Source organism: Peromyscus maniculatus, chromosome 14 (assembly GCF_049852395.1).
Source record: "Peromyscus maniculatus bairdii isolate BWxNUB_F1_BW_parent chromosome 14, HU_Pman_BW_mat_3.1, whole genome shotgun sequence".
Classification (NCBI taxonomy): Eukaryota; Metazoa; Chordata; class Mammalia; order Rodentia; family Cricetidae; genus Peromyscus; species Peromyscus maniculatus.
Genome location: NC_134865.1, coordinates 35,135,684 through 35,145,064, shown reverse-complemented (window position 1 = coordinate 35,145,064; position 9,381 = coordinate 35,135,684). Strand labels below are relative to the sequence as shown.

The window sequence follows — 9,381 nt, the reverse complement described above, 5'->3', positions numbered from 1 at the left end:
TTTTCCTAAAAGTGGAGAGGGAGTGGTTTGGAGGGTGGGAACAGAGCAAAGCTGGAGGGAAGGGCTGGTAAGAGAGGAGGGAGGGAAAACTGCAGCCAGGATGTTAGATAAATTAATAAATAAATTTATTAAACAAGTGTCCTCTTCCATCTTTGAGCCAGTTTCTTCACTTGGCTATATCTGTCATATTAATTTCTTATTTTTAATCTGATGTTTTTATAGTAACATTTCCACTTATTTTTCTAAATTGTTTTCTCCTATTCTTTTCCCCATTTGCAGAAGTCTCTGTCTCTCTGAGGACATTTTAAAAATACTTTTTGATTTGCTAATTCTACTTTTTCTTTTAGTGATCTTGTTCCTAAGATGCTGTATTATTCTTCTCCATGAGTTCATTTTACCTAGAGTACATTAGCTGCTTAGAAAGTGGCACATGTCAAGAACAGCCTTTTGATGGGTTTAGCTGTTTTTATTTTTCCCAAAGAAAGCTTTTTATGAAGGCCCTTGGGACAAGGCTGAAGAACTAAAGAAAAAGTGGGAGATTGAGAAGAGTAAGTAGGGTGGGGATAGACAGATGTGTACTTGTGGGGACAGACAGATGAGTATTCATGGGGACAGACAGATGTGTACTCATGGTGTCAACTCTGGCCTTCCAGTCATGCTTGAGGTGAGGTTTAATGGTTCTTGGATCCTGCTGTGGTTATTTGACCATTCCGAGCTTTCTCATCCTATGGAAGAGAATTCCAGGATGATTATCTGCTAGAGTAGTTGAGGAGAGGAAGAAAAAGAAACACATACATAATCTCTTTCCACCTCATGCATTGTGCCCCTAAATCTAAATGGCTGCCTGTGTCCTAATAGAAGGAACTAGACCATGATAAATGTAAGAGAGAAGCTGCTTGCTGCTTTAGTGGTGTGACCAAGCATCATTGATGATAAGGAACAGGTTGTGGATATTTGTGACAAACATGACCACATCCTGGTGATTGATATCAATAAGTGAGTTCTTGAAAGCATCCCCCCTGATAGCTCATGCATACTTCATCTTCCTTGAGATGGAGAAATGAGACCTGTCCTTAGCTCCTCACCTGTGATCTGCAGAGGCTCCTGGATCCTCCTGTGATTCATTGTTCATGGCCTAGGGATGAGTAGCCCCTTTATCTTGTAGGCAGTTGATGTGGCAGGCCAGTACAGAACTAAGCCCCTGCAGTCCTAAAGATCAGCATAGGGAAGCCTATAAGACAATCTTCCAGGAAAGCCCTTTGGAGACAGACATGGGGGTCAGCCATAGGAACCTGTTTACGGCAGAGGAACCCACAGGAGTCTCCAGAAAATATAAGCCTGCTTCTCCAGAGGCAGGTGCTGCCAGCACTGACGTTATAGTTTATTGAGATCAAATCTTAGAAACCTTAGCAGTAAGACAAGGAGAGTGGAAATTCAAAAGTGTGTTTAAAGAAGCAAAGTAAAAATCCTGGACCAGAGGCTCTAAAGTCTGCTTTTCACTTCTGGATGATCATCCTCCCCTACTCTGTAAGGAAAGATCTGAATATATAAATGTACTTCAATGTAAATATACCATTGGGAAATTTCCCTGAATTTTTTAACATGGGCAAAAACAGTTATCATTTTTCACTTAATATTTCCCTTTACTAGCCAAATTATTCCTATGTGTACACACACACACACACACACACACACACACACACACACAATCTGAACCAGTTCACCAGCTCGCATGGACTGGGCCCCACAGGGTAAAGCTAGGCGGGATGGGCCATCTTATTTGGTGGGGCTGTCTGGCAATTTTACCTTTGTTTCTGTTTTTGTTTTTGTTTGTTTGTTTGTCATGGCAGCCTCCTCACACTGATTTGTCTCTAATAGAACACCCTTGTGGGTTTTCTTAATAGGACTACTGTGTCTGTCCCTGTCTCAGAAACTGTACAGTTCTTTTCTGCTGGAATTGTACTCTGGCTGGATCATTCCATCCTGTGTCGCTTACTACTACCACAGCCCCTGTTACTCTGCAGTTCTGCTTGCTCTGGGGTTACTCAGATGAGGTACCGGATAACTTGTATTTGATGTAGTTCTTTAAGGCCATTCAACTCATTGGTAATTGGCTTCTGTTTCTGCTAATACAAGCTGTATTGAGAAGTTTATCATCCTACCCATTGGTAGTACGTTGGAGCAGATCCACAGGTTTTTATATCTCAGGAGGTATGAGAGGAGTGTGTGTGTGTGTGTGTGTGTGTGTGTGTGTCTGTGTGTCTGTGTCTGTGTCTGTGTCTACACATATATGAGAGATGTCAACAGTCACCTTTTTTCCATTCAAGTTTCATGAAAGGCAGAATTTATGTGAGCAAAATAAGGCAAGTCAATTGAAGGCACTTACATAATTTTAGCTCAGAATAGAGCCTAAATGGCAATATACAGTTTTTATTAGATAGATATGATCTGGATGTGACGTTTGGTAAAAATAAACACCTGGAAGAAGCTTCATTTTGGAAACAAATTGATGCATCCCAAGACTCCAGTGGCTGAGCAGCGATCCAGTAAGCGTGGTTCTTATATACATGGAGCTTCCTGTTTATAGACATGTTTCAGTTGCACAGCAGAGTGAGGCTGTTTTTCTTCCAAAGTGCCTGTAGATGTCACTAAAGTAAACGGCACTCTTACCTTTGATTTGTTAATGGAGCATAACTGCCCAGAGGGTAAAAATGGGCATTGTAAAGTCCACCTATGTGTTATGTTATGTCATAAACAAGCAGCAGCAGCTTGACTCTCTTAGTTTTCATACACAGTAGGATGTGCCAACTCCTTTCTTCTTCCCTGCAAAGATGTATCCTATAGAGCAGGAGACAATTTTTTTCTCCTGTATTTCACATCAATGCTCACTCATTAGATACTCTTCTTCAAACTATGCACATTGTTACCTCATGAAAGAAAAATCACATGTAACTTGGTAATAAAGGGAGAATAAAGGTATGAGAGACATCTTGAAAGATGTTTGGGCAGTATTCAATTCTAAACACACTTCGGTATTTTTTCCTCTGTCCTGATTTTAATGACCTGTACATTTTGATTTTGGTTATCTTTACCTCTCCTAGGGAAGAGACAATCTAATGAAAATATGTTGCATCAGCAAGGAGCTTCCACAGACAAGAGGGAATTTCATGTAACCCGGAAAGCAGTTTGCTCTTGCATTTGATGCTGTTTAGGACATTTTTCAGCTGGGATGGCATTCACATTAAAGTACAGAACATTTCATCACTGGGTGGCCAAGACTGAGATCTACATAAGGAGATCGACAGAGTGGGTAATGGGACATGAAGTGTGTAGACAGCCTTTCTTAAGTTAGCAAGTAGTTTGCAGGCCTAAGAAAATGTGCCCTCTTTAGTGACTTATAGTGTTTAAGATGACATCTAAGCAAATGAGCTTGGATGTAGTGGTACATATCTGTAATTTTAATACTTGGAATATAGAGGCAGAAGAGACAAGAGTTCAAAGCCAGCTTGGGCTATAACAGACCCTATACCAGTCACAAAAAATTGAAAGCGAACAAAGAATAAAGAGATCTAAGCAAGTGAAGGAGCAAGCATGAGGATAAGGTGTTTGGAAACATGGAGTTCTATAACGGTTATAGCTCAGGAACAGACATACACAACACTGAGAACTCTTAAGAGAGTCTGATGGGAAAGGCAATCCAGAGAGAGTGGACATGATTGGCTCTTGTATATGTGTAATAATAACCGCGTGTTCCATGAGGAGGACTTGACATTGAGGCTCCTTTGTGTAGTTATTGCTCTTCATGGTGAGTGCGCATGTGTGAGTGGTAAAATGTAATCTTAAACTTCAAAGTGGCATAGCCAGACTGACTGTAAGCATTTAAATTTTTCCCACAAATTCTAGTCCTCCTACAGGCATATCCTAAAGAACTCCTTCTTGTGCATTACCGACAGTTACTTGAGGAGGACATGCCCATTTACACAGCACAGAGAAGATGCTCTAGCCTCAGTGGCTTTCCTTAGTCATGGAAGGAGAATCCATAACCCCTTTCTTCTATCTTTGACTCTACAGCCAGAATCATGTGGCTGAAGTTTCCAAGTTCTGCTGCTTGCTGCGGCTGGAACATGGCCACATCATTCAATTACATCTTTACCAGCTTTTTGTTCTGATGGTTTCCTTCACTGCCTAATCTTGGCTCTCATGTAACTCTCTCTGTAGACTAGGTTGACCTTGAACTCAGAGATCCACCAGCCATTGCCTTCTGAGTCCTGGCATTAAAGATGTGTACCACCACACCTGCTCCTATGCTTTTCTTTAATTCCTTTTTACAATTTGAAAGCTTACCTGGCTGGGATCTTTCTCTGAGGTCATCACTCCCTTTATTCCACTTAGTATTTGACTTTTCTTTGATATTTACACTTTATGGTGCCCTTTTCCTCCTCAAACTATACATTTTGTATTTTTTCCTTGTTTGACTTTGCTTCTTTTCATTACAGATCTGCATGCATGAATCTGGCCACTAATAGCCACACAACACAGTCAAAGCTAGGTCATCTGGAAATGTCCTCTGCAAGAGCTATCTATCTTTAACTCTTCACTTAAGCCTCAGGCAGATTTATTGGACAAGGGCAGAAAGCAACCACATTCTTCATCAAAATATAAAAACAATCTCTAGGCTACACATTAATATTCTTCTCCTGTGAAACCTCTTGAGCCAGGCCCCCACAGTTCAAATCACCCTCAGTACCACTGTCTTCCATGTTCCCACAAGTATTGCCCATCAAGCCTGGCTTAAAATGTCTAATTGTTTTTCTCATCCAAAGCCCCAAAGTGTTTCATATTCCTCCAAACAAAAGCATGGTAAAGCCTATCATGACAATATCCCACTCCTAGTACCAATTCCCGTCTTAGGTAGGGTTTCTATTTCTGTGAAGAGATACCATAACCATAGCAACTCTTTTAAAGGAAAACATTTAATTGAGACTGGCTTACAGGTTGAGAGGTTTTGTCCATTATCATGGTGGGAAGCATGGTGGCATGCAGGCAGACATGGTGCTAGAGAAGGAAGAGAGAGTGAAACTGGGCCTGCTGTGAGTTTCTGAAACCTCAGAGACCCTCTCACGCCCAAGTGACACACTTCTTCCAACAAGACCATAACTAATAATAGTATCACTCCCTGTGTCCTATGAGGTCCGTTTTCAATCAAACTACCACTTAACCCAATAACCACAAGTTGAACACACCATATTAAATGAAACAGAAAGCCGGTACAAAAGACTAGAACATCCCAGCAGATTCCATCTAGTTTAAATGAACAGCCAATAGATGAGCACTTGCTAGCAATAGGGTGGAAAATTTATTTATTCATTGTGTGTGTGTGTGTGTAGGGGGAGGTTTGCATGCACCCTGGGGTACAGGTGTGTACATCCAAGTGCTGTGTAAAGGCCAGAGTATGACTTTTGATGGTTTCCTCTGTTCTCTCCCCTTCACTGCTTTGAAATAGAATCTATTTCTGAATTGGAAGGTTGCCATTTCAGCTAGGTTGGCTAGCCAGTGAGTTCCCATGATCTCCCTGGCTGTGCCCACAATGGAGTTATAGGCACACACAGCCATACATGGCTTCTATATGAGTTCTGGGGTTTGAACTCTGATGCTCTTGCTTGCATGGCAAACACTTTTATCTACCGACCCATCTCTTCACCCTAAAGGCTCGTATATTATGACGTGACTAAAACTTTAGTTTTATGAGTGATGAAAAGAGTTGATGCTTACAAGTTTGTGAAATATCAAAAACCATTGAATTGTATATTCCAGAAGGATCATCTTTTGGTTTGTAAATTATGTCTTGGTGAGATGGATTATTTGTTGGATATCATGAATTGAGTTTGAATTTCCTTCCTGGAAGGGGATGATTAATTCAAGCATTAATTGATAATCAATAGGACCCCACCTCTCTCTTTTCTGTTTATATTAAATGGTAATCAGTAGGATCCTACCTCTCTTTTTTCCATTTATAGGGTAGAGAGAATTTCTGGCAAACAAGCAATATGTCAGGATGCGAAGAAGAATGATGTCTTTTTTATTTGTCTGTCTGCAGAGGACCATTGTCCATGCCACAGTCTATAATGAGTAGAAATACATCACCTTCAACTTGAGAGGAGGGCTGGGTGATGGTGGCACATGACTGTAATCCCAGCATCCTTTGTGAGTTTGACACCAGCCTGGTCTACAGCGTGAGTCCAGGACAGCCAATACTACATAGAGAAACCTTGTCTTGAAAACATATTCTTTTTGAGGAGGATAATTCTAAAATTGAATTGTATTTTCAAATAACCTATTTGCAGAGATTTGTGTATTTCTGTATTGAAATTTTACAGGAACTGGATTTAAATAATTATTTGATTTTCCATGAGCTCTTTTTGTTCAGAATCTGATTATACTCAGAAATCTAAAGCTTTGAAACACAAACATAGTACTGTAAGTACAAATGACTTAGGCAATCACCTCTCTTCCCCAATGACAGGGAGCAATCACATGCAGATCCAGGCAGCCCTATCATTATACAGTTGACTCCAGTGGCCTCCAGTGTAGGGTACTATGGAAAGCTGGTGAGGTTTTAGAACAAGGAGGTGGGAGTAGGCTTTCCTACGCAATGTGCTCCATCTGCAGACCCGTACTCCAAGCCCTTCCATAGATGGGAGCCATTCTTCGGTGCTTTAATCCCTGCTCTGGAAGGTCAGTGTGGACTGGATTTGGCTGAGATGTTAGAAGTAGATTGGGGAGTGTCTTTGTAGTGACACTCTCAGCTCCTTGGGCTCTTCCCTTCCCTCCTCCCTCATCAATGTTTGTAAAGGCTAATGGAAAGATGTTTAAACAACATTTCCCCCTTCAGAATTAAAATACATTGGAAGAAAAGATTTATATAGCTACAAGAAACTCTTTTAAAAGCACAGGCAGAAGGCATGCTCTTCCAGGCAGGCTAGTAGAGATAGGTAAAACCAGACACAGCAAGAGTCGAGTTGAAATAATCTTAAACCTCAGCTCCTCCAGGGCTGCTGGAGATCTGACCTCAGGTTCTCATGCTTCTTCAACAGGCACGCTATCCCTGGAGGCAGCCTCTCCACCCCATCACTTTTTCATGTGAATGTTACTTCGGCTTCATCAAACACAGTTTCAGTTAACTGAATTCATTCTGGTTTATTGTTTGTATATTTAATTGATGAATACTTGAGCAAGTCTAACTGTGAAAGGCCTTTCAGAGATTTCAGTGATTTGTATATAAAGGAGATTTAGTGTATAAAAATGCAATGATAGAAAAAGTAATTTCATATTAAAAGAATTGAGAACTATTTCTATGAACATTAATATGCATGCTTTTCATTTTGGTTTTGTTTAAAAACTCGAACTTGTTTTTTGGGGGTTTTATTTTGCTAGAGTTCTTTAATTTTCTTCTAAATTCTATTCTCAAATTGCAATGCTCCCAACAATTTTTTTTTTTGAAAATTACCCTATGTTGTTTTGGGAACACAAAGGTACATGTAAATTTTGACAACAGTTTTCTGTTTTCTCTCAGTATTCAAAAGGAGTCACTTGGGGGAACGGCTTTGGTGTTCAGGAATTGCAAAAGCTCTGATCTGCAGGTATAATTGGGGCTTGACATTGCAGTGCTAGACTTGGGGTGTCTCCTTAATCTTTGACATCAAGTTTGGTTCTGTCCTCTTTCAAATGAATGGGAACAAGTGACCGGTTTGTGACAGGCATCTGCTTGGAGCTTCCTGAACCCCTGGCTCCCTTTCACCTCTCACGCTCCCCTCCCCGTGGCCTCAGCTACTCAGCACCTGCATGGTTACCTCTTTTTCATGCTTGCTGTCTTTCTCTCATGTCTTGATTTTTTTTTTTAATTCTCTGGATATGTGAACATTTCTCATCTCTTCAATTTAATTTCTTGTATCCAGAATGACACTCCACTTTGTCCTTTTCCATCTCTATGATGGACCAAACTCACTAAGTGTTTTCCTTTGGGGATTTGCAGGATTTTTTTTTTTAACATTTATTTTTAGCCTACTGTAGTTCTATTAAATCCAGACTTCCTCCCAGTTAATCCTGAGTTTCTGTGGATTATCTCATCATCATATCCAAACATACTTGCCAAATATACAGTCTTCCTCTTGGCATGGGTCAATCCCCCTGATCTTTTATGAGCCGCGCTCAGACCTTTGAAGTACAAGTCCTCTCTCCATTGCTGGCAGCTGGCAGATGCACAGCTGCCTGGGGCTGATGGGGGGAGGGGCAGGCATCATTGCCAAATAGCTGTGGCATGGTAAACAATGCAGAGTACCTTGCCAAAGCCTTTGCTCTTTACTGTTTGGCTCTGATGGCAATGAGGTAAGCTATTGAAAAAAGCTTAGATTGTGAAAAGCTAGAATCTCACCCAATACTTAAGTGCAGAATCATCTTTGTTAGAAGAGTATATAAGACATTTTTATAAGGAAATCATTGTCATTCTGTATTGACCGTAGATATCCTTTAGGCTGGGAGAGTTTGTTTGCTCTGACATTCCAAAATTAATCTGGATAGATTTGAACTGAATGCAACCACCACTGTGGATCCTGCCAGAAGTATCCAGAACTTATGGCTGTTTTCAAGCCTTGTGTACTGACTGCATGGAAGATGGACCATATGGAAGGAAGAGAACAAATCTGGTGTCAGATGTTTGAAATTACCTTTGTGTAGAGTATTGAGTTAGTTTAAACTGAGCAATAGCCAAGAGTAAGCAACAACACCAAGGCCCCGAAGAAGTCAGTTTGATCTGATTAGGAACTTCTGAAGATGGCTAATTCAAGAGCTTCTGTTTACGGTGCCTCAGTGAGCAGTTGGTATGGGGATCAACAAAACATGATTAGAAGCTGCTTACTGTAATTTTGCACCTGAATAGCATAATTTTGTTGCTTAGTGGAGTCAAACGTTTTCTGGAGAAAGTATTTTCATAAAAATGTTACTGATCCTACACATTTACGTGCGTATGAAGAAAGCCGCAAGGCCTGTGCTCTCTGTCCTAAACTAGTGCCCACGAACTGATCACTAGAGCGCTGTGGCCAGGCCAGCCTTTGGTTAATATATGAAAGAACACATTCCAAGTTGCTCAAAGTGTGCTGTTCAGATATTAGGCTCTGCTGCTGGAAGGCTGTTCTGGCTGCCTCAGTTTGTCTTTTCTGTAGCAAGGACTGTTTGACCAACTCAAAAAGACAGAGCTGGCATTTCCAGGATCTTAAAGTACAACTTACTTTTTGCCTGTTGTTAATGAAGACTTGCTTAGTATGAATTACTTGAACTGTGGGAGGATTTTGTGTGAGACTTGCTTTCATTGTATAACTATAGTTT

The 9,381-nt window shown here is 40.7% G+C and overlaps 1 long non-coding RNA gene across 1 annotated transcript in view; it reads right to left on the bottom strand.

The window, feature by feature from the left end:
* Window positions 1-248: 248 nt before the first annotated feature.
* Window positions 249-9,381, bottom strand: part of LOC143268437 (uncharacterized) — a 626,027-nt gene continuing 616,894 nt past the window's right edge. Inside the window, exons 2-3 of the long non-coding RNA XR_013044327.1 lie at window positions 1,086-1,209; window positions 249-725 (exon numbers count right to left, since the gene is read on the bottom strand). This is a non-coding gene — a long non-coding RNA (uncharacterized LOC143268437). The remainder of the gene's footprint in view (window positions 726-1,085; window positions 1,210-9,381) is intronic.